Raw genomic sequence first — 26,893 nt, 5'->3', positions numbered from 1 at the left:
GTTAGTTTTCCTCTTTGAAGACCTCAAAGTTAACATATTTTGCAATATCTTCTAGAAACCTACATTTTCTGATTTTCAGTGTGATAGAAAAGTGTGAGCAAAAGCGTGACCCATCCCAATTTTTTCACCACATATGAAAAGAGTAAATTAGAATGCACACCTAAAAAATTGTGTTGGGTCACGCTTTTGCTCACATCAAAATCTTTAAAAAAGTACATTTTTTCGGTTTATGAAATTGCCCCATACAACATCTCAAAAAATAAACATTGACATAAACTAACATCTTTAAAAACAATCCATCACATTTACACATCTGTGCCATGATACATTATATTTTGAATGGTTTTGTGCTCTAAAATACACATATCTAACATCACTATTAAAATTTTCAATATCATAAGGCACCCACAAGGCTGATTTATGAGAGGTAAACATTGGTGTTTGGTTGTTGGTCTCTGCTAGAAAAGTAAGAAGATGTCTGAAGATTTTCAAAATATGATCAAACAGCACTGTAAAGGTGAAAATCTTTGTTATTATGTAAGAATTTGATCAAGTTTTTCTATCATCTGTGTATCAAACACCTTTGAGTTACCTGTCACTGTCAAAATAACACTGTCATTCAACGGGATTGCCATGTATAAACATATGCATTTTCCAAGAACTTATGTAGCTTGATGCTTCCAATGACCTGTTAGATTTCATTTACAAAATGACTACGCTTAACTATATGAAAAGGATTTTTTTAGCTAGAATAGGAACATTGTATCAAAGTCTAGCAGACTAAAAGTCTAAAAGAACAGAGGTACCTGTACCGCTGGCATACGTCAGATCGGTTTGCCACCGCATCACACACATGTGACTACGTACGGCACCTTTAAATGTTGACTTCTATCTAAATATATTACGTTTACCCACCAATTATCTTGTCATTTTTTACTTCCAAGTTTTAGTTAATCGGTCTGACCCTCAGTATAGACCTGGTTGTGTAAGGTGAAGTCACGACATGTATGCTCAACCTGAAGAAGTTATAGTTTTTAAGCATAGTAATTATTTCCATTCATGCATTTGAAAACTAATGCTGGTACCCGTAAGTTACCTGCAATTACAAACCTCAAGCAAATCTTCTAGTTAATTATTTTGCAGTATCATTTCTACATATTCCTATTTAGAACTATTTCTTTTTAGTTTGCAGAAAGACCAGTCTGAACTTCTAGGTGGAGTTAGCACTTAATAATCTCAACTTAAGGACACATACATTTTATAGTGCTCAGTCCACGTCAGTGACAACATATACTTTGATTGTATTTTTGAAGATGTGTAGATTCCTTTGGTAGGCTTACTCAAATTTGAATGGGATTATGCGGACACGGTCATGTCATGTGGAGATAAGTCACTTGTGGACATTCATGATGATCATTATATGTGAATAATACATCACCTTAAGCAGAATAAGTCGCCACACAAAGAGGCTACGATAACCTTTCCCCTATATATTCATTACCAGGTTCCTTGAGTCTCAGTCAGATTTATGTGATATATATTTACGTTCAGTAATTCATTTGACTGGACAAGACGGTTCTAAACATAAGGTGGCTGATCTATTTATGTGACAGTGATATTGACGTAACTGTATAGATACTTTATTTAACACCTACTTTGTTAATTGTGAATCGTTTGTTTGCTGCTGTGAATAAGGCTTTCCATATAACATGCGTGAACATATGAATACGTAAATTTATATTCTTTACATATGAGTTGGCTTCCAGAAACGGCATTACATTCAAGTGAGACTGAAACAATAAATAATAATATTCCACATGCATATTACGTTTGCTTTTAAAGAACGAAAACGAAACTTTTCTGTCGAGGCAAGATACTGACAGGTAATTGATTTGGATTGGTGTAGTTTTCTTTCCTGAATAATTATTAGCTGACATGATGTTAACCTTTCCCATTTTCCTTCCTGATAAGCACCAGGATCTCGGCTCTTGAAATTCTGCATGAACGTGTTGGCTACATGTAATTCCAGGGGAAAATCATTTTCGAACATTTAGCTGACTCACCATAACGTAGTTAAAACTACGGTGTTATACTCAAGTAAAACAACAACAGTTTAGTTTGTTACCGTTCGTGCCACATTTAGAGGCTCAACCTGAAACACGCCAGTGTGTCTGAATGATAGTCTCCATGTTAAACCATCTCCTTGAGGTGCCATGAGCTCGGGCAAGTACATGCTACCACATGCACGCGCACACACGTTACTAAGACAACTAACCTTGCACCACGTTTTGACTCCCATCATCTGTACATCTTTGAATACATCATTAGTCAAGCTTCGTATCACTCCAGGTCAAAGCCACTAAAATAGTACCCAAATAATCTCAGTTCACAAAAATGAATATTCTAAAATAAGGATGAAGTCTTACTTCTTAGTGCAGACAAAAATGACTCACGTTCTCACTGAAAATACCCGTCAGTTGTGACGTTCATATTGATTACTTCTACCGTGGATTGAATTCACATCTGGGCGTCTTTAATTTCCCCTCGTTCAACAGTGACACGATCTGCCCCTCATGGATGTGCATTTTCAAACATCTTTAATCTTTCCATTGTCAGAGGCATTGATGCCATTTAAAAAAACCGAGGAATCAAACAAGCGAATCTTCATTTCTCACGTTAACCCACTGTTAAATTCCCATGTCATCCCTGATCTGTTCAAACTAAGTGGTGTGACTTTTTGTAAGTCACGGAGCTAATCATTTTCTATTGATTTTTTGTCTACACGTAATGGAGACAAACGGCAAAAAGTAGGAAGTTTCTGGAGTTGGAATTCGTTACGTGTGCTGACGTTTTGTCAAGGTTTCTTGATTGCAAGCGTTGATTTCAGACTGTGCTACAACTTTTTATCTCACGCCATCCCCGAGAAAAAGCTACTGATTGTCATGCAACAAATTGGATTAATTTAAAGCAAAGATGCCACGAGTCGAAATGATTTGTGCTCACTTTGGAAATTAACCTTGTACTTCTACAACCATGATTAACTGAAAAGAAAAGTTCGGAAACTCAGTGATTAGTTTCAACACGAGGGTATTGTGGTGATAGAAATTAAAGAAACAACAGCTCAATGTGGAATTGGGTGTTTTTTTTAAGCGTAACTGGCTTTATTTAATAGTTTTATCTATGCCATGTTGAATGATCCTTAGCAATCTCAGTAGAGAGGTCAGTTCAAATTTGTCAAACCTTTTTTCTATAATTTATATTCGTATATACCACCTCATATGAATATGTAAAGGAACACTTCATTACTTCAACATACATATAGACTAATAGTTACTAAATGTGGTGAACATAGCCCTCACAATTTCGCATGAAATCTGGCAAAAATGAAATCACTGCTTAATTTACGATGATTTGATAGCCTACATTCGAAAAGTTCTTGTCTTGTTGCTTCTCTTCTTAGTTGAAACTGGGAAACTGCATCCTGCCTATCCCTATTGCGATCTGATTTGGTTTCAGGTCTTCGTATTTGGATCATGTTTTGTTCACTTTGGGACAGCAGTCTCCGTTATCTGGAGTGGAGAGCGTCGTTCGAAAACAGGAAATTCGATGGTTCGAGCTCTGGTTGCGACTTACCAAATGACATCAAAGGTGTTACTTTTTGTTTCCCTGCCTCGTAATCAGCAAGGACAATGTTAAGCAATATAAAACCGCCATCAGTCCGCATTTACGAGCCACTACATGAATGAACATATTTCAAAGCAACGTCAAATTTCAGTTCACTTCGATACTGTCTTAACGCAGCATTGCAAAGATAACTTCAATATTTCAACAAAGGATGCTGATGGTAACACGTCATCGCCTAGGAAGTTTTTGGACTGAAATGTATTGATGCTTTTAAGTCAGTATGGTTGCCTCTTTCTGATATTAAAATCTGACGCTGAATTATGACATGTAATTTGGGGTATAGTGTTGTATTTGTTTGACACAACCATCACTGATACAGCTATATTTGGTTCATGTTGTCCCGAAGGGGTCAGCCAGTGATCATCTTGATTACATAGTCGCTGAATGGTTTCAAACAGCGTTTAAAGAAGATCGGAAAACAGTCAAAATCGTTTCTCACAACATCGATCATTTTATCAATGTCATATTCAATATTTAAAACGTTTCTTCCATATCCAATATTCCGCTATCTCTTGGTCACTATACATTAAGAAAGTAATCCATCATTGATTAGAAGTGTTTTACACAATGTTATTACGTTTCGTGCAACATTTTGAAAACATTACATCGGTGTCAATCAGACAGAATCAAATTCAAAATGTATCAATGTCAATTTGTAAAAGTAGTCCTGTTTGGAACACTGATTTCATAAAATCCATAAAGTTTTAACGACACAGTGGTTATGGCGGAAGCCAAAAATTATGTCCCGCATGAGAGTCTACGACCCAGTTTAAGTATTAGCTCTTCAATATACATGTTCGTGGGCGGTGATTTACAGTGTATTGATTCTGTTCCAGGGATGTACAGGTTCCACTACACTATATCAATATCACATGCTGCCCGAGCGAGGACCGTATGGAAACAACTCAAACGGACAGAGGCCTGTGACAGCTGTGATTGGATGAAATAGTGTAAGATGTGTATGTGCTTTAAAAGCACATCCACCCTGTTATTAAAACGGACCACAATTTTAAGTATTTAGTGCTGTCATTTTTATCACCATGGGTTATGCTTATGTGTGTACATATATTTTGAAGTAGGTGACATTCGGGGCGGAGCTGGGGGTTGATGTGTTCCGCTTCCTGTGCATGGCAAATGTGCCGGACAAGTTGGCCATAACTTGTGTTTTATTGTAGCTGAGAGACCAGACTGTGCCCATGTGTACATGGAATGGCTGTTGATAGCCTGGATATATATTTTTAAAATATAAGGTTACTATAGAAGTCTATGGGAAAACATTTGGTACTGTGTAACCTATATAGAATAGATGCTGGTCCAAGTTATTGCTTGAATGTCGTTTAGACCAACTTCAGAATGTCGGATCGCTAGGCTCGTTGACTTTCACTGATGTGTGCGTGTGCATGTGTGTATGTGGAAATGAGGCTCTGTGCGGCATGAGAATGTGTATGTAATACAAGACAAATCTTATGGTTAAGAACTTTTTTATTTCTTTATCACGACGTTTCTAGGCTAGTTCATGCCCCTCATATTTCGTCGCTGTAAACAAATAAAGAAGTCGTTATCCATAAGATTTTTCCTGTATTGCCACATCAACTTCTAAATGCCTCTGAAGAATTTCAGTGTTTAAGTGCATTTGTATGTGTGGGTGTATTTGTATGTGTGTCTGTGCTTAAATGTGTGTGCATGGTGAATACCCATCCTTGAACGCATTCATGGGAAACTCAGTCATTTTTATATTGGTCCTGTCCAAGTCTACTAATTATAACTGCGCAATTTATTATTTCAAAGGTAGCCTGAGGCATCATAAATCATAGATTAATTTAGTAATTTGGGGAATTCATCTAACATTTGAAAATGTTACGTTTGACCATTTTCTGAATGTCATTGTGTATTCATAACAGCTAACCTCACATCAGATGTGGAACTAAAATCTACCATATTCATTTTGGTGTTGAAGCAACGGGCATATCAAATGGCTTGGGATCTCGGTCTGTCTGAGAGTGAAACTACAGCCGTAGTAATGGCCAATCACTTACCTGAAGGCAAATTGTATGTATTTTGCATGACAAAAACGGCCCCCAAATTCACGGATCAATTACTATGTGGTTTGATTTTATGATCCAGGGGCGGTGGTGTAGCCTAGTGGTTACAAGGCACTCGCTCGTCACAGTGGAGGTCCGGGTTCTATTCCCCACATGGGCACAATGTGTGAAGCTCATCTCTGGTGACTCCCGTCGTGAATATTTCTAAAAGTGTCATAAAACTAAATTCATTTAAGCACTCTAAGGAGTCATGTCATCGTGCTAAAGTGATATATTGTAAATATGCTTTTCAATGCTCCGTGTCAGCATTTGTACCTTTCCTTTATTGAAATACTGTATCGGAATATCCTTACATTTCTTCTGACTTTACCAACGGGATTCCCATTTCATGCATACCTTGTGCTTTCTTGCAGGCGTATTGTTGTAAGTCAAAGGTCCAAGGTAGGTCCAAGGGCTGGACAATGTGATCTGTTTGTGTCTGCAATGTGTAACTAAACTCTCAAAGCTGACTTTCAGAAAACCTAATCCAAACTAATTGCTAAATGTTGATATTGAGGAGCGTTTAGCCACCTCAGTGATGCTGTTGTAGAACATGATTCAAATGACAGCAGAAAATAACGATGGTCCAAACGAATTGGTCATATTTTCCGAAAAATAGCAAACAATTATATCACAAAACAGTAGACATGATGTTCAGGAATCACAATTTGATTTAATGACATTCACGGAGGCCATGAAAATGACTAAACCCTTTATGAAAGTCATGCGAGCAAATGGCACAAACACGACGTGGACAAGACTCACACAGGCGTTGCACAGTCACAATGTGTCTCTACCCTTCACATGAGGCCTAGTGTTATATACTGATGCTACTGTCAGTGATGTTTCAGGATATCAAACAGATGTACAATGGGTCTTAAGTCTGGACATAGGCTAACAATGACCCCGGCTTGCTGAAGAAAGCATCGAGTGTCCTCTGCAGTGTGGTCACCATACTGAAACCATGGAGGCTGACGACACTGATGCCAGTGGCGACGCATAAGTGGTGGAACACAGCATCATGCTGACATATCGTTGGGCTGTCAAAGCTCTACGCACGGTGACATCTCTTCTGACGTTCGTGCTGACTGGTGTCCAAAACATCGTGCTCCAGCAACCAAACCAATTCCTAGCAGGTCCGCTGAAGTACTGTCGTGTTGGGCTCTCGCCGATCATTGACTGGACGGACACACTTCAGTCATATCGGTCAATAGCCAGTGTATAGTTGGGGGATGCTCCTGGCGTGGTCTGACAAACTTACCCCCTGCACGTATCCCCTACGCATCTCCCCCAGTTGCACAGGAAGTGTTCAGTTGCATCTCAGCATGCATGTGTAGAGTATACTTGCAAATACATATCGTCGGTAAGGAGCATCTTGGGCAGTGCAATTTTCTGAGCAGATCACTTCCTTAAGTTTGCAACATACGCGTTTTTCGAGTATTAAAGTTGCGTTTGACAACCCTCCCCCAGTAAATGAGAACCTTCTTTTTAAACAAAACAGTTATCATTATTACAGTTTCAATGATGTCATATTCATATTTCCGACTATACAATAATGACGTTTTCGAGAGCTACTATTTCTTGGTACTTACTGACATGCACAAAGGGACACCTTCAAAGTCAAATAAGCGAAAATATATTATTGTGTATATACTTTTGAAACACTGATTTTGCTCCGAAACAATATACCTGAACAAAAGGAGTTTGCTACATAGACTATACTGACGCGGGCTATGATGAATAGGCTAATAGGTTGTCAGTGTGATATCTTACATGTACAGTACATTTCTCCTACTCATTCCTTTTCCGAATTATGAACTGCAATGATGAGTAAGGATTATTTCATTAACACGATAACGGTAGTGATACTGGTCTGGATCGTAAATGCTAGTATTTTCTTTGAAACTGGATGCAGTACTAATCAGAAATTTCAGAATCTCTCCTCTTATTCCCCATATTTGTTTGCTGATGATAGTTTACCCGATAATTACATTAAGTATCGTCAGATTTCAAAGACAATTGAAAAGCAGCTCATTTGGTGTTCAATAAAGCTGACACATGACCCTCAGTTAATTTTTGTAAAGATCATCATTTAAGCATTTGTCGGTTAAAGAGGCATCGTCCGAGGTCACCGTATATTTGATTAGAGGTTATCTAAGTGAAAAGAAAGGTCTTTAAAGATTCTTGATATGAGTGTCACGTGTCAAATATAGATCCCATTACAATGTGTCTGAAATCGATTCCAGGGGAAATAGGCGTGGTGTAAGGGGAACAGAGAGTAAGAAATCAGAGGTTAGTGTATCGAGATTTAACCACTTGACATTACCCTAGCAATGCTTTTATGATATACACACTCAAGTCAAAGTTGTTTGAACTCGGCATTTAACAAGGCACGCTGTAGAAAACATGTAGTATGAACATTCACGTGTACTAAATGAGATTTATATAATTATTTCTCAAAGTATTGGTATCCAGGACAGCTGTATATTCTGCTTTGAAGGAAGGAAATGATTGGACGTCTCCTGTTATATAATAAGGATAATTAAACGGTAGAACTGATAATGCGTATTTTATCATCATCCTTTCCCCTTTTTGAAATATTTTGCAGCACAGATTGTCTGAAAATTACACCTTGAGCTCTCCCCCGAAGCGCTGTGGTGCGAGCATGGATCATAATTGCTTCCAAAGATTGCATATCTGTAAATGTCAGAGTTGACAACCTCAAATCAGAACCTGCTCGTTTTTCGCGGAATAATTGTTAAAATCGAGATAGTTTGGGTAATTTGTAGCTAATGGGCGTTATGTTGTTATTCTCGTTTGGACAAATATCCGGTTTGTTCGAGTCTTTATAAACGCAATTATGAATCAAAGAAGATATTTTTAAAGGAACGTCGAATTTTGCATTAGTTTATGGAAACTTGCCGCTGCAATTTCGCAGAACACATCCTCTTGTGCATGATTGAGCTTTTCCAAATGAACATGTTTTCTGTTAACAAAGGCATCAATAGAATAAGGAGACACTGACCACAGTTCATTTTTCTAACTCTGGGAACCATTTGCTCACCACTCAAACAACGCCGAAGGCCATGCAGAATGTGTTTTAGTCCACCCATTCTGGTGTTACAGCTGCCAGAGTGCAATAGAGGTTTGTTTGGTATGCAGTCTTTATCAATAAAGGTATAATTGATTTGACCCTGTGTCTATTCTCAAGATATATATAATGTCAGTTATTACCGCTTTGACATGTATGAAGGTATTTATAATCGATGGGAAAGAATTATGATCAGTTGCTTGATTGGCATTTAGAAGTTAGTTGGTGACATGGCAGCAAATGGTATGGATTTACAACTTCTTTAATGTTTACAACACGACGTTTCTGGGCTACTTCTTGCCCCTTTATCAGGTGAATGACAAGGTATGGTAATGAGCAAAATTACATAGTATGTACAGGAAGCCAGTGAGAAAGTATTTACAGATGAGATGTACAGAGATCAAGAGGATTAAATGAAGTGTTGATTTTCAGGATGTACTGAGTGTTTATACAATTAGAAGGATAGGATTAACTTGACAGGATGATTGGAAGCCAGTTTTAAAAACAATGATAGGAAAACACACGATGGGATAGAAGCCACTTATGTAACCGATATTAGGAAAAAACTGTAACTGTCTTTTCTCATCTGGAAAATAGTTTTCAGTAACTTTAATATGATTGTCACAATACTCATGCATAGAGGTGTGACGATAAAGAAAATTCACGATACGATACGTATCGCGATATTCTGGAACTATACGATTCGATTCGAAGCTATTCCTAGTTATTTTCTTTGAGATCGTATATTTTGATATCAAGTATCAGGGTAAATTTGGACATAACCATCAATTGTTAGTGAAAATAAACAATTTTAAGGCCAACGATACGTATCACGATATGGGAAAACATTTCGATCCATTTATCGTCCGAAAAGACATCACGATTATCGATCTTACGATATATCGTCACAGCTCTACTCATGCATTTATACCATTTTTTGATGATGTGAAAGACGCAATAAAAATATTCATTGGGGATTCTTTCCTTCTGAAGCGATTATTATTTCGCCATTGCGTAGTAAACCGCACGCAACGGAATTACAGTCCTCATCCTAGCTGTAACAACAGACATCCTACTGTAATCATGTGTGCATTTTTGTCAAAACATAACAGTAGTTGCTGAGAATGAGACACATCAGACACTTAATGCTTGATTTACCTGCCCACGATGTCGGTCGCCTCTGATGTTAGCGTAACGAGAAACAGAGCGCGGAGGGATACCATTTATGCTGACCTTAATATCCCTTCCACCTCTATCGTTAGTGGATTTACGCCTCACCGCGGAAGGATAACAACGTTATGGTATTCGCAAATCTTGTCTGGCCCTTGAGACAAAATGTTTATGGACTATAAGCTCTGGAATTCTATTCTAGACAGGGTATTTTGCAAACTCCATTTATAATGGTTCACCTCGTTCGAAAATAACGTAATTGGGCGTCATTTGCATGTATCGTATCCCATGACGACCTGAAGAGATAATGCTTCCACGACATCTATAGTCTGGTAGGTAATATACGGTTCGTTGCAGCATTTAATATATCTCTCAAAAGTACAAGCCATTTACTCGCGGGAGAATGTAAGTGTTTTAAGTAGACTGCGGAAAATGAGTGTAATGAACCTTGTTTCTTTGAAGCTGTACGTGCTTGATTTTTGAGGAGGAACAAACACGTCTTTGGACACAATAAGCTGTTTGTTCTTTGCTTTGTTTCTTTATTTCCTGGCGCAGTGCCGCGCATATATGCTATTGGTCTGTGAAACCCTATTGCGTTTCCGGATTGAAATAATGCAGTTCAACAATGTGAAAATATGCGTTACATTTAGGATTTCACATTCTTAATACGCAAATTCTAGCACTTTGCTAGGGTGGGTTTCATCCGTTAACGCATCGAGCCACCGCAGATATTGTCTTTGTTGCATGAGGTCGTATTTCAAATGTCATTGTCATCAGAATCATCATCCAATTTCCTCAAAAGAAAGTGATTGCCATGATATGAAAAAACAGAAAACGTCTTCCAAAATACATTCAAGCCCCTTTGAAGACAATTTACTCAATGATAAAGCAAAAAAACCAGCTGGCTATGTCATACAAAATCTCCGGCCCCCAAGAGATATTCAGACAGGGAGTAATGCGCCCGATGGCACCAACCCTTCCTTCTTCATCAGTTCCTTTATGGATTTGAAGAAGTATTTCTGCTTGGCGTACCAAAATCAAACATCTGGTACCGTTCGATAATGGCCAAATGTCCTTCCGCTGTCTTACCAATATGAATTCGAAATACCAGTGAGACATCCCTGTCTGCTTTGTGTAAAACGGTTTAGTGTAACAAAAACTATATTGTATGAAAGGAGAAGGATGGCCTTTCCTTTAAATCAAGCAATGCTCGAGCAAGGTTGATGCCATTACCTTCGACGCTGTTACTTCGACAAGGATTTCCAGAAGCGTTCTTTCTCAGGTACTGTTTGATTAGGGGTTCAATGCCCAAGTAATCCGTATATTTCAAAACGTTTCATGGAAGACATGTAGTACAACCTCCCGTCCAAAGTTTTTTTGGTTCGATCTCATATCAGTCCTCCTCCCGTTCTTTCACTTATTGCTCAGTCTGTGTGCGACTTCTACAGCCTGTTTCTATGTTGTATATTGTATCCAAATAGTCATATTTAACTTTCCACGCTAGTTTTATATGTTATTGTGAAATTCTAGTTGTTTCAATATCCTTTGTCGACAGGTGTTGAAAATATACATATATTCCGTTTCAGTGTTAAATGTTCTCGTCACGATATGGCTCAAATGTGACGTTAGATATTACTCACTCACTCTGTGTCCGACCTTCTCTCATTAACCACGCATACAAGGGAAAAGTACAGAAAACGAGAAAATGAAATTAATACATACAATGCAAAAACAAAAATAACAAACATATGTAAAATATTTAATTGTTCATCCAAATAACTTTTCCTATAAAATTTCAAAACCTGAAAATAGGTATTAATGCAACTGATGTGCACCTTTGTGTTTAATAGGACGTTTCAAGCGAAGCATGGACTTTTGCCGTTACTGATATTCTGCTTGTATACATTTATATCCATCTATTATGTATTACAGGATTGTTACGGACCTTTTTCATATGTATTGGGCTGACGGGTGACTCCCTCGTATAAGGCGCCGCATAGTCTGGCTTCGAATCTCGGTCCGAATGGATTTCTTGGTTTATGTCCACCACACATTTCCAATTGGGTAACTTTGGGATTTTCTCTTTTATCAAGCAGACATTCCAAGACAAAACAGGACTACTGTTCAAAGCGGCCTTAAGTGATACTTTCTCCTGTAAGTCTTCTTGTCACCCTTCTCATCGTCAGTGTATTGCATTATCGAGTCATCTGTCAGTATTTGACATGGTGTCGCACAGATACTTCACTGTCACAGTTTAGCTGTAGTTTGCAGGAAACAGGCCGCTCGTCGCGATAGTTAATAACTCCATAAATATCCTTCACGAAAAGCATTCTGTGCGTTTGAGCTTCACTGCGTATAGATTGTCAATCAACCAGACAAGATATTTGCTCACATGTTGTTCTTCAGATAAATGTATCTCCACTTTAGTATTGATCACATGCTCATGCTGGATAAAGGAGGCTCACATTGTTCACCAAACTCGTCAGTTTCAATGCCAAGGAAATGTGATATTGACCACGTAACGTGCTTGTACATTTCATAAAAGGTCAGATTGATTGACCTCACTTAAGACAACCTTGACCTTTTTAAGAAATCGACGACGTTTTTCAAGAGGTAATTTTGCATGTGAAACTCGATAACGGGAGTGTATTGGCAATTTCATTTCCACGTCTGGTTTTATAATTGAAAAACGCAAGCTCAATATCAATCTATTTGGAATGTATTATTTCACATTTCTTTAGATGTCCGGGTAAAAAATCCCTTCATTGGCAATATATCTTGTGGTGAGATTTCATGCAGAGGTTTTCTGTAATGAACTGAGAAAGTGTTTTGCCGTCCTCACCTGCACCGACTGAGATTCCCGAAAGTGCATTCTATGACCATTATCTAACTCTTATTGACAATTATTTTGAGGATGGAATTACGTTTCTTTGCAAAACATTTGTAAATCAAGTTTTACCAAAACGTTTAACTGAATCATATTACCCTTCAGGCAAACACGACTACTTCAAACTTTCACCTTAAGTCACACGATTAACAATGGACGCAATGTTGACTCTGACTGTAATATATGATCAATCATAACTGAATATCAACGTGTACCAGGACGTGTGTTGTTTTTTGTTTTTGCAGTTTGTTTAAGGACACATTGAGCAATCCTCTAGCCATACGAGTTGTAGATGTTAGATTCTGGACCTAACAACCCAGTGAGCATATAGAGACTTTATCGGGATATGATGATATGCATCAGCCAACTTCACTACGAAATTTTGAAATATAGGCATCAAATACTGGAGCCTCTAGAATTATGCCCATATAATTTATTATTATATTTAATATACCTTTCCATTTTATAAATAACGCAGTACGCTCAAACAATAAAAATGCTTCTGTGCGTCTCCCAGAGAAAATGTATACTGCTTATATATTTCAAATATTGGGCTGATGGCCAACATTCATTCATTCATTCAAATATAACATTGATTTGTCACTTACGCAGCAACGTCCCCTTTAAGCCAAAAATTAATGTGTTTCCCAGAATATTGAAGACTGGGTATTCCCTACTGACGTTGTATGTGGCATGTGTTTAGTCACATCGGTGGAACGGAACAGAATATGCGACTATAATGGAAACATGTGAAATCATCTGGTGCTCAATGTGAAAAGATTAGCCGAATCCCAGTGTCCTGATGTTGCTAGTCAGGGCAATGTTCATTAATTTTTTCCAGTAACAAGGTCCAAACGTCAAAAAGACAGGATTCATCGATAACTTTTCTTGCTCGTTGTGAGGGCAAACTGATAGTGATGGTTATTGTGAGTGACTTTGATACCTCTCTAGAGGAATCATAAGTAAAGGGAACGAGTTTGACGTCTTAGCAAAACTGTGCCAATATGTTAGAAGACTAGTGAATAATTGAAGAATATAGTGTTAAGAAGATTAGTTTCATCATAGTCGTATCTCACATTTGTGATGAATTCCTCACCCAAAACAGTTTTGACAAATTCAAGAACATTCAACCACAAATATCTGCACTATCAGTCACGACACCAGGCATTATCTACCAATAAAGTGAAAGAGGCACAGCCTTTTTGCTCTTAACGCAATCTACGTTCCCCTCTCGAGGTCAGAATGGGTATCAGCGCTAACAACCCATCTTACACCATTAGCACAACATGTAAGACAAGAGCAACAATGTTTTAGCAATCCCTTGGTGTGTCAGAGAAGTTAATAGAATTGCACTAAAACCACTCGATCAGAAATCGAAAACGAACTGATGACCCCATTGCCGTAATGGACGAATAACGCGACGCTTGTAACACGCAAAGAGGATGGCAGTGAAATGCGAACACATCACGCTTTAACGGTTTTAACTGTGAAAACATAATACACTTGAAGTGTGTTTTTTTTTCTGTGTTAATGTTTCATCTCTTTTGAGATGGTAATCAACTTGCAAGCAAGAATACCGACCTATTGTTATCATAACCTGTCACTCTCCACCATAGCAAGAATACCGACCTATTGTTATCATAACCTGTCACTCTCCACCATAGCAAGAATACCGACCTATTGTTATCATAACCTGTCACTCTCCACCATAGCAAGAATACCGACCTATTGTTATCATAACCTGTCACTCTCCACCATAGCTTCTCAATTACGCTTGCTTCAAGAATGAAATATTGCCGATTGTGTATATTTCACAAAGGAATCCATCACTTTCAGGTTTTGGCATATAAACAAGCCTGTATTACAGAACAAGACACAAGTGATAGATCTTCTACCATGTCTATATATACATCCTAACCTCGAGACCCAAAACTACACGAAAACAAATGAAGTGGTGTTCAGAAAAAAAGATTAACATCGAAAGAAATCTAATGCGGAACTCAACTACACATGCCAATGCAAGAAATAGATTACATTGGTTACAATGTAATTGAATTACGCACTGATTTGTTGAGCAAAATGACTGACTGCGCAGACTTCATGTCTCCAAAATTCTTTCAATCTCGTCAACAATGAGATTTACATTTGTTTAAGTGAAACGGTGTCTTGGCCTGAGTTGAACATTTCTCATGTTTTGACAGTTGTGATGGCTAGTTTTCGTTCGTAGTATAATATATTGTAATTGCCTATGTATATATGCATACATGGATAAAGGTAGCTGCAATGTTTTAATATTGACAATATCAACCAAGAGACGCCTGACATCCTCCTAATTCTTCTGATGCTGAATCTGAACCACGCTCTCTCTGGACAATAAATTTATCACCGTCAGCTGGTAAGACGTTATCATAGCATCTGAGGAAAGGGTACCATAAATGGACGACTAAAAGAAAGAGAAAACCCATGTTTAAAATTTTCTTTAATGCAACAAAACATATATGAATTATCGATGGTCATGTATTTTATATGGGCATCATAGTTGCTTCCGACCGAACGTTTGGAGGATGCGGGTGTCATATTTTAGTTTCGTATATCTTCACAGAGGGCAGTGTATTAAGTAAACTTCATTTGCAGTGGAAGCTGTCAAAACCGGCATCTGTCCAATCCGGCATGTTGTCGACACTTGCATAAAACCTCAGTCCATTGGCTTGTACATTAATCATTAGCTCTACAATCCGGCACGTTGACTAAACCGGATGGATTCTTCAATCCCATTGAATGCCAGTTTAGACATGTACAGCTTCCACTGTATTGTACTTTTGTAACATCACACACAGTTAATTAAGCCTGTGTTTTGCGGGGAGAAAATATACAGAGTTTTGTATTCATTTGCCATAGAAGCACCCCTTGAAGTAATGGGTGAAAACAAGAGGCTGTCAAAAACGCATGCTTGTACGACGCATTCGGCAACAGAGAGTTGTCAGATTCGCTGACTAGGATGATGCCTGTCATCAGAATGTGAAGATAGAGGATCTTGGTGCCCATCACTAGAATGTATAAATAAATACATTTATCATCCCAAACTGTGTCCCACAGGAGATGCTGCTTCAACTAGGCAGGAGTGAATACGGGAAATATGCCCTAGTTTAAATGCTGTTCACTGTGCCGGGCCTTAGCGTGGCACTGAACAATATTTGTAATACTGGTTGGTCAAAACTACATTGAATAATGTAGTTCAACGCCAGCGGTAATAACATAACCACGCTATGGAAAATAGTACCTCGTGAAATCGTTTTAAGATACAAGGAAAATACTGTTTATGGAATAATTTATTGCCATTTGGTGATATGATGAAATCATCTTATAAATGCAATACCACTGAACTTAATAGCATCTAAAATTTGATCAAGTCAGTACGCCGGGACATTGTTCATTCACGACTGACGTGTGTCTAGTGACGGTTGATGGTTTAGTGTTGGAACACACTTTGGAAAACAAAAACAGTCACTCTTGGAGAAATTCAACGGCTAAAAGTTGGTAAATCTAAATGTCAACAATCTTACAAATACATCTAGAAACGTTTTCTGTCAAAAAATGAACAACAGATTAAACCTTTTTTTCGTTATGTGGGAAGTTGTGTTGCAGTCACTTCATTGGTCCCAGTAGAGTACAGCAGCTCCAAGAAGGATAACTCTGGTCGGAGTCAAAGTCCATGGGAAGAATACGCCTCATTTGGAGCATATGGTCGACTGACAGAGGAGTCATTCGAGAATAGTGTATGACTGAAGATTTCCGTCATGGTGGCAGTCTGAAGCAGAGTTTGAGTGGGCAGAGCGGTGGCGTTAGGATGAGTGAGTGAGTGAGTTTTACGCAGCTATATGGCCGCGGTCTGTAAATAATCGAGTCTGGACCAGACAATCCAGTGATCAACAACATGAGCATCGATCTACGCAATTGGGAACCGATGACATGTGTCAGCCAAGTCAGCGAGCATGACCACCCGATCCCGTTAGTCGCTTCTTACGACAAGCACAGTCGCCTTTTATGGAAAGCATGGGTTGCTGAAGACCTATTCTTAGCCGGGACTTTCACGGGTCTGGAGTTTAACAGTGAGAAGGGTTTGACAATAATTTATTGATTGACTGATGTTGTTTCTCATTAATGTATTAATGAACAAAATCACCTTGATATTACAATTCTGTGACACCGCTGCACTGCAAGTCGAATGATAGTGACACGTTTCGAGTTGTACTTTACATTGAAAACTAATGAAGAGTGAGTTTTACGATAAATAGAATCTCACCCTCTTGTCTTATGATATTACATATACCAACACCCGTTGATGAAAGTAAAAAAGTCCCCGGTAAACCTTGAATATATATAACTTCATCCCATGGTGATCTGTTTGAAATGAAGAGAAGCTCGGGCGAGATTCTCTATATACACGCGGATGAGAACTTCTCGGCAACATCCAGAACTTGAGATTTTGTTTCTCAGTCAACCTCATTTGAATTTGCTTAAACATTTTGACAAATTGTCCTCAAACGTTGGCGATAAAGAGATGTAACTACATTTATGAATCCTTGTCCTGAATACCTAATACCTAATTTGTCATGAAATGTGTTCAAAGTTGTTTTGAAATTACTGAAATTTCAAGAAGGCAAAGAACAAAAGCCCTTTTTTAGTAACCACATTTCACAAGATCCTTCCCTGTATGGCTTGAGGGTGATATTTTATGTTTCAAAAAATGATTTAGGTGTAGAGTTCTTGCGCAAGTTTAAATATTTTGGTTAAACATCTTGCAAATTTTCCCTCAATAGTTAGAGCTAGAGATTAACAATATCTTCGTGGTTTAAGGAAGAAACTTTGTCATCAACGTTTTATGAAAGTGATGTAGTGAGATTATTGAACTTGGGTCTGTTCCGGAATGCAAAAAATGAAACATTTGGGTTTTTGGTGACAGCATGGTATGAATCATTTCTTATATGCCTGGAGGATAATATCTAATCTTTCAAACGAGGATTTAGGGGTACATTTCTTGCGCACAGTAACATGTCCCTCGGAAGGAAGTTCGGAGAGATGCAATTAAGGCATGTGTTCAGGTTTTAGATTCAACACAAAAGATGTTAAGACGTGTATTTTTTGCTCGGATTTCCTCCTCAGCTAACACGCTGACCTGACGTGTGGGATTATTTGATGCGTCGCTTACATCAAAATCTTTAACCAAACATGTAACATGGGGATGCTAAATGTAATGGTAAGTTATTTGAAGCCACATTTCACAGAGAGATAGATTTTATATGACAGCCCACTTGGAAGTAACGGGTTTATTCCAATTTTGTATAATCTCTTAGCGACACCATCGTCCTTTTTAGCCCATTATCTGTTATCAGTTTGGACAGCGAAGATATGATCCCATTTTTATTTGATAACTGAAGAATGCTCAAGAGAACACAGGTTTCAAAGTTTCGTAACCTTTATGCCCTCGATGTATTTAGTGTGGCATGATTGTTGTTACATTACTCGACTATCACTAATTACGAGAGGCATGCAAAAGATATGCAAAATCTGAATTTGAGACAATAGGGTGCAAAGATATATGTATTTGTACTTAACCGACCATTCGGTTGCGTGAGACATCACTACCGGTGATGGCTTGTTTTGGCTTTTCTTTTTGTTCTTAAGGAGCGAGCGAGTAACTTAGTCTTTTCACACTTTCAGCAACATCACCTATACGTGTCAATGCCGTTGCGCATCCATGTGTTGAACGTAACCGAAATCTTCGACCTGACGGGTAGACGCCTTACCGACTGAGCCGTCCTGTCGAAAGAAATTAGCCTAGCTTCATTAACATCGCAAGGCACGGATGGGTCAGTCGTTTGAAGTGCTGCATTTCGAAATACCGACGGCCATCACTTGGACACGACAGAAACCTATGATTGTGGGTTCGAATTCCATGCAGTAGACAATGTTCAATTTTGCCAATACCATAGGCTTGTGCTTTCAGCAAAGTGGTAAACGATTAAGATCGATCGGCGTCTCTTTGGGCTTTTCTTAATATATTACACAACAGTTTCGGTACGGACATTTTAATGTGGAATTATAGGGGAGATGAGATTCAATGAATAGGAGAATTAGTTTCAAAAAGTAATATGAAAATTCCAATTTTGTTCACAATACCCCAGATGCTATCGTTATAATAGACATGCCGGTTCTACTGTGTTGCACTGGGTAGTTTGTATGACAGGCCTGTTGTCATTTCTGCGCTCACATAACATGGTTTAAACTGATTGGGGTCATCCGTCGCCATTCATATTAAGCAAACAGTGACATTTAAAAATATGCCTTTAATGTAACCGACAAAATTCATTTGAGGGATTACATTCTCACGGCACAACATTGTGAGTGACAGTCCTCCACGGAGAGAAAGGCAATGTGAGGATGATGTTCAGTGTCAATAGGAACAAAGACCTTCATTTGATCCATGTCATGTTGACACGTGCCGGGGAATCAATTTTAACATGGATTTTCTGGAACCTTAAAACTCAAATATCTTAGGGGAATCTTTCACTTACATAAACAGAAACAGAATCCGCAAGTTCTACCTATGTTTATGAATAATATGAACCTTAGTAAAATTTAAATCGAAAGTTATTGCTATCCTTGTTATCACGCGCCTGGAACCTGAGGTTAACGTAAGTTCCTGAGTGCGGCTCCGCGATGACGTATTAGATCCAGTCGTTGCCATAACTCTGAGAAATATGGAGCAGAACGATAGAAAAAAAGAATTAGAAATGAAGTTGTTAAGTAAGAAGGAGACTTAACTCTCTAAGTCGCGACTAAATCGATTATGTAGTCAAGATTATTGAATTGTGTGTCCAGGAAACCGACAGCATATGACGATGATTATAACTATGTTAAGATTACCATTGGTTTGTCGGACAAACTCGATTAGTTGCAGGGCCGCCATGATATAACAGGAATATTGCCTACTACGTCTCGTGGTAACAATCATACATAATCTTTATTGGATGTGTTTGTTGTTCATAACTATCTGCATTGATACCACGATGACCTGTGTAATGCCCACGGGTCACCAATCAGGCCACATGGAACTTTGAACGTTCGAGAGATGATAGCCATGTTCGGCAACTTGGCTCCTAGCGATTTCCAGAATTTTGGTATGTCCTACGCCAAAGCACCAGTAGCACATGTCTCTGGGTTCGTGACTTTGTTGTAGATATACCTCTGTTCACCCATCGGTGACTGGTTACCCTGTAGGATTAAACGATAATGCCATTGTGCACCTGTCAGTGAATCACGGGCGTTTGCATCAGATACTTCTCAGGGAACTGCCATTGGAAGATCCAGTGCTCACTAAAACACTGACTTATATGATAAGAAAATTCTCTTTTCGTCTTCTATTCCTTCCCTCTTTTCATTTTTATTATAACAACGCATTAAACAATGTCATAAGGACACCCTGTCATGTGATAATACTCCATATTTGGATCATACAGCTTATGGCGGCTAAAGTGTAGTAGGAGAGTATCGAATTTTACATTGGTATTGACACAGATAGTTACAAAATCTTAAACGACATGCCGCCTTTATGTTTCAGGTGTGGATGTAAGAACACCAGCATCTGTCCGATAACATTTATCTCCCTACCGGTTCTCTGACAGACTATATATGGCAGGCACGGATGCAGTAATCTCCTTCGTACTCTTCCATAGTACTAGTTAAGCATTGAAACGATGCATCTGTCGCCTGTGGCCGCAGTGGCTCATTAATGCACAACATGAAGGTGATGAGTGATGTCATATGGCTTCCTTCTAATACCCTCCGCAAAACATATCTTGAGTTCCAAAACTTGTCTGATACCAGTTTCCACTGGTGTGTCTCTCACTGACAGGTGAGTGAACAGGTTTCGCCCTGAAAGTGAAAACCTTGAAGAATCACAGCCGTTACACAAGAAGCCTCATCACATTTATGAACCAATGTCGAAATTGCAATACTCTAAACAATGACCCTTAGTGTAGCATAATCACTTCATTAAAAGATGGTTTATGAGTACAAAATAACACTTGAACCTGTGCATGAATTCTTGAGGATCAAGTAAATGTTTATTGCGGTCAAACGCAGGGACTGGGTTCAGATTTGGATTTGTATTATGACTTGGAGTACAACAAAATTATACGTGTTTTGTGTATAAACTGGAAAAAACCCTTTCACTATTAATGTTAGTTGAACTTCCAGATGTATCAGGACCGTGTTTACGAACACATATCAAACAATCATGACTCAAGAGTTTCGAGAACAAATGACCCAAACCACATGTAATCATTCTCAGTGACATAAACACACGCAAAGTCAAGTAAATCATTCACTGTAAAAACAGGCAATTATATCCGACACCATATTGTCCTCCACATCTCTACCATAACACCTTTTCACTTCGAGATAGAATACCTTCATCAAGCACTTTCAGAGCAAAATTGTTTTGATGCTCTTTTAAATCTTGTTTGATTTCACATCGAAAGCGTCAAACTGTATCAAAACAATACATAGAGTAAAGGCTGGTGCTGGGGACATATTTCTCGACATAAACGGAAAGTTCACTGTTTGAAAATTGTAGTCTTCACTATTTCTAATCTTTTCTGAGATTGCAGAACGTCTAGCAAATCATTTGATTATTATATTTTTCTTAATGAACACGCATTAATTCTAGTTGTCTCATGTACTTTCTTTGAATATATTTTTTTCAAGATTCCCTGGATTGTTGCAGGTAATGGTTCATTATGAGCTAGGTTATGAAGGTGCAATTTTGGGAAACAGCAATATATCTCTCTTCCTTTACATATTTATGGAGATTTGGAATCTAGAACAAAAGAGTAATGGCCATTTCTTCAGGGTTTAGAGACAAGTCAAAAGTTGTGGACACATTAGCTTGGGCAGATATTGCTAGCTGTATTAGGCTGTATAAAAAATTAAGCACATTTTCATTTCAAAAGTGACTAGGGCGGTACAACTTTTTGAAAAAAACATTGATAGGGAAAATGGTAAGGAGGGAGGAACACATTTCTTTTTTCTCAAAAGTTCGCTCAGGTCCCGAAGTTTATCACGTGTTAATGAGTTGCAGATTAAGTCACATTCGTTCTTACAGACATTCATTCTTATATTGGACAAGACAAATGGATGATCAGGACGCGGCCAAGTCAAAGTTATCTTTTTATATGGCAGTAAAAATTGTTCGCACACAAATGAAAGAGCAGCGCCGATGCAAGAGAAACATTTCATTTTTTTTAACTAGCCTTACATATAACACTAATATATACTCGGTTCAGTTATTGCTGAACCTCTCAGTTTCCTGATTACTGTATCTAGGTATATACAAATCCCTTATATGACCAAATTGTTCAGCTTAAAAACAATTCTGTGATTTTTGTTCTTTTATGCTCATGTATGTATCCTTTGCGAAACAAACATGAACATTTTCTATCATTCGGAGCAAACAGTGACCCAAACAATACATATTCCCTGTGTCAGGTGAAATAACACCTCTCACGCTTTCCCCCATATCGGCGCCAATTTCATCCTTCTCAACACGAACAGGCTTTCTGCATTGTACATTACTGCATTCACCTACGACCTGAAGTCAGCCCCTTGAGCTCCAGTATATAACATGTTACGTCCTCAGGTATTCGGAGTGAAACACATTCCGTTATAAAGAATTTTCTTGGCACGAATTACCAGTGACAAGCAGGATGCGTCTGACGAAATTCCACAGCCGTCTTTACAGATCCCTACCAGCAGACACATAATATCATTGAGGTAAATCTCTTGTCAGAACATACCGACAGATAAAATCAGGAATACCCAATAGACCCTACGCAGTTTGATTGCTAGCAATTGATTGAAAGCAATAGCTCATTACGTTACAGATTATGTGACATAACTTCACAGTATTCCGCTCTGTGATTGACATGTGAATGACTGAATAGGTCACGTGATCCCCGTTGAGTGACTTTGGTGATTCTCGTATTGTGTAGCGTGATTTGAAGGTCAAAGCTTCAGAACGTTTTCAGCTGCACTATGTTCTATTTTGAAAGCAACATGATGTAGCTTTGACAGATTAATCAGTAGTGTACACACAATCATAGGCAGTGAAGCCAGAAAGTCGTTCAAATAGATCCATGGGTGCACGTGTTACAGCATTGTAGATTTAAATAAACGCATGTAATTTCTGGGAAACATGAGCATGTAATGACATTGTGACCCCTACTCGATGTTCGGCAAAGTTCACACCTTTCAACATGTCTGACCTCTCAATCTTGACACATGTTTGCTCTAAGAAGCCTGTTAAGTTCATGTACATAGACGAATCTCATATTTGTAAAACTGATGCTGAGATATTTGTAATAAACGGAATGATTGTTAGGGTGAGTGAGTGATCTTGACTCCGCTTTTAACAATATTCCAACAATATCACGGCGAGGGAACCATGTTAAATATCATTTCAGACACTCGTTCGGGGCGGTGTTGTAGTCTAGTGGTTAAAATGTTCGCTCGTCACGTGCACGATTCGGGTTTGATTCCCCACATGGGTACAATTTGTGGAATCCATTTCTTGTGTCCTCCCCTGAAATATTGCAAATGACGGCCTAAAGCTGAATTCACAGCTGAATTCTTAAGTGGTAATTCTAGTCGCATTTCAATCTATTAATTTACTTTATTTACTGCTGTAAAGCATGATATTTTGGAACGTATTTAACTGATCAAAGAAATATAAGGGAACGAGTGCAAAACTGTCAATCTCGCATGGGTGCCCGTCCAATTACAAATGGCTTACACTTTCAATCAGAAGTCAGAATCGCTAACCTCTGTATAATTATACACCTAATCAGCTAAGGTCTGTCTTAAGAGTCGTATACCATCGCCAATGGCTGTAAGTAAGTTGCACGGTTGTCAGTCAGAACCGATCTGCGTGTTTTCCACCGAGGGCTTTCCTCTCGTCTTTAAACTGTCTACCAGACATCACATTCCTCCAACCAATATTATAAAACGAGGTACCTCTCGTTAATGGCATAACGTAAATGGATCTTGGAGACAGACCACCTTTGAAATGTAATAAAATGGACTTGTCTGTCTGCCTCTTACAGGAGACTTAATGGCGGAACGTGACTCTTACAAGTTGTAGTGTGTCATGCATATTAAACCAACGGTAATCTTAGACACAAACGACAGGGGGCGTTGTTACGTTCAGGAGTGTGTACACGAAATCAGCCTATGCTGTAACGCCTACTTCATTTTGTTCGTCGTTAATTTCTGGTACTACAGATAATGTTATTACTGTTTCTGGTACGTACAGCACTTTTATAACTACCTTCATACTATTGCCATTGCTTGTAATAGAAATGCAATCATATTTATTATCCACTTGAGGAATGAGCAACCATATATTGGGAACAGGAACAGAATAACAATGGACACGTGCCAATTTGAAGACACGAGGCAGAAACATATTTTTTAATTATGTGTAATATTTTATTATATACTCACTCCCAAAGGAAACGCTAATTAGTTCAAACTGTGAAGCAGTGGTAAATAAAGCGAAAACATAAAAAAAACCATAAGTCCTAAGAGTGACATGTTATCTTTATGCATAAACAGCTGCGTTGTTTATAACCTAACTAAAGCGTTATGTAACATGACGTTATAGGAGGTAACTCGTTCTTTTACGAAAAAGACACCCCAACCCAAAAGACATACACACGCACACACACGGACACAAACACATTACGTCACTTTTATATACCTATATTTATGATCTGCCTATGCATGAATAGAATTGCATCCACGTGTGGTCAGTTATCTGTATTGTTTTCACTGTGAATTAATAAGAGTCATTAAATAGTGATTAACTTTACTTGTATTAAACTCAACTGGAGCGTCCCATGAAAATCCGGATCAGAGTCCATCATTAGAAAACCAAGAAATATCATATTCATATATACACCATAAACCATCACACACGGTATTCAACAGCAAGATGACTGGTCGTAGTAGAATGCAGCGACATCTGTACGATCACTAGTAATAAATAGAAGTCTTTGCAGTATATCAGCTCTCTGTACAAACTGTCCATGGGTGAGGAATAGAGGCTCAGTAGCGACACTGACGATAGTCGCAGGAGAAGTTATTTTCACTACTCACAAACTCGTAATCGTGTCATTATCATCAAATTGGTCTGTGATCTGAAATACAACGTTTCACCTCATGAATCGATATGCAAGAAACAACCATAATATGTGTTCAACTTGTAATTTACAAAATAATTATAAAGAACACATAATACAGCGTACATATGTTTGACTCAAAGGTAAAAAATAACGGACTCTATAACAAGGTCAGCGATTTCACGACTTTAAAATTGATCACAGATTGATGAAAAGAATGAGATACCCTAATCATTAAATCCGTAAAACACTGTTGAAAGCAGACCGAACAATGAAAATTTACACGTCTATGTAGGCCTCAATCCCTTCTCGGCTTCTACTTGATAGTCCAGTCAACTTTCATAGTAGAACTTACATAACCTTTCGCTATCGATTGCCATTTAAAGCCAAGAGTGGCCATTTCGTTCACTCTCTTTCTAGAGATATTCCAACAATACCAATATGACGTTCCGTTAACGCCATAGTAAAATATGCAACACATTCTTTCAACACGACAGGTCCATTTTGCATGTGCGAGAGAACTGGCAGATGTTATCTTGTGAAATGGGTTTTGTTTTAGTTTACATCGCATTGAATCGAATATCAAAATGCATAAAACATGTGAACGTAACAGTGTATGGTAAGGTCGGATATATCACACTTTTCAACGCTTATAAAGAAGAATGTGAAAGACTTAAGCTACATGATAAGCTATTTAAGCAGTGGTGAGAGTGAAAAAGACGTACTGAACAAAACAGTGAACACCTTGGTGATATCCGGATGTGGTTCGATATAAGTTAATTTGGCTGAGCTTGTCTGACAGATGGATGTCAATTGCTCGGTTGTAGTGAGACAGTGAACGGACGAATGTATAGAAACACCACTATTACAACAGAAGAACAAAGTTTTCTTCTGCAAACGTTTTGTTCATTTTGTCATCTACCAACTGGGAAATGACTGTTGAACAAATCTCGTCAACAGTTGCAACTCATTGCATATATTTCAAACCTACTTATGACGTTGATGGTACGAGTACAGTTTTTTTATCAAGAAAATGACATATTTTGGTTTTACAACATAGTCATTCTGAATATCACCTTAAGCAATGATATAGCAATATATTTGAGGTATAAATTTCAAGTACGTTTGCGTGTGCACGAGTGTCATGATTTGTCTTGTTTCATGTACGCTTATAAATATTGGAATCAATTCATCTGTGTAACATGGATCATCCAAATTGTCCATCTTCTACTTTAATGAAGGCCAGGTTTTCAAACATAGAATCCTTCCGGGGAAAATCAAAAAGGAATGATTGCATTTTGGGGATTTCAAATTGACATATAATGAAGTATGTCCACCATGATCAATAATGGAACATTTGATTCAATCCCTAAAGAGAAGCAGACATCAGGTTCTGTCAAATGTTCATATATTTTCGAAAGCTTATATACGGCTTTACAGAAAATGGAAAAAAAACTTAAAGTAGCAACATTTTGTTGTCTCTCAAGGTACTTCTATAACTTCACACCAATTTTCAATATGAATTTCAGACACACTTGTGCCACACGATACTATGACATTTCTTCAACTGTGGGAGAAGGAGAATTCTTAACAAAAAGAAAACGAACTGACACATGAATTTTCACAGAATAGTCAGTTCATTCTAGAACTTAATGTACGTCTCCTAGCACTTATCTCTCTTTTGTTGCTAGTGGCATGCATTTCACATTGAAAAACAATGTTCAATGTGTTTGTCAAACAG

The sequence above is a fragment of the Haliotis asinina genome, chromosome 2, assembly GCF_037392515.1.
Source record: "Haliotis asinina isolate JCU_RB_2024 chromosome 2, JCU_Hal_asi_v2, whole genome shotgun sequence".
Taxonomy (NCBI): domain Eukaryota; kingdom Metazoa; phylum Mollusca; class Gastropoda; order Lepetellida; family Haliotidae; genus Haliotis; species Haliotis asinina.
The sequence above is the reverse complement of the archived record's forward strand: the minus strand, read 5'-3'. Positions refer to the sequence as shown.